The sequence below is a fragment of the Microtus ochrogaster genome, linkage group LG5, assembly GCF_000317375.1.
Source record: "Microtus ochrogaster isolate Prairie Vole_2 linkage group LG5, MicOch1.0, whole genome shotgun sequence".
Lineage (NCBI taxonomy): Eukaryota > Metazoa > Chordata > Mammalia > Rodentia > Cricetidae > Microtus > Microtus ochrogaster.
The window spans coordinates 58,814,306-58,814,548 of record NC_022031.1 but is presented as its reverse complement, the minus strand read 5'-3'; positions in this window follow the sequence as shown (position 1 = coordinate 58,814,548).

Genomic DNA, 243 nt, shown 5'->3' with positions numbered 1-243 from the left:
GCCGGGCGCCGGCGCTTCGGGCTGGTGGCGGTCCCGGTGCGCGGCTGCCACAGCCTCTCGGGCCGGCTGCCGCAAGCGTCCGGGCGCGGGTGCAGACGGTGCCACGTTTCTGCGCAGCACCTTTCCGGAGCCGCGGTGCGCCACCCTGGGGCAGGAAGCCGTGGCCCGGAGCCCGTAGTGACCCCCAGCCACCGCGAGGGGTGTCCAGCGTCGCTCGGACCGCGGAGGATGGAGGTGTTTGTG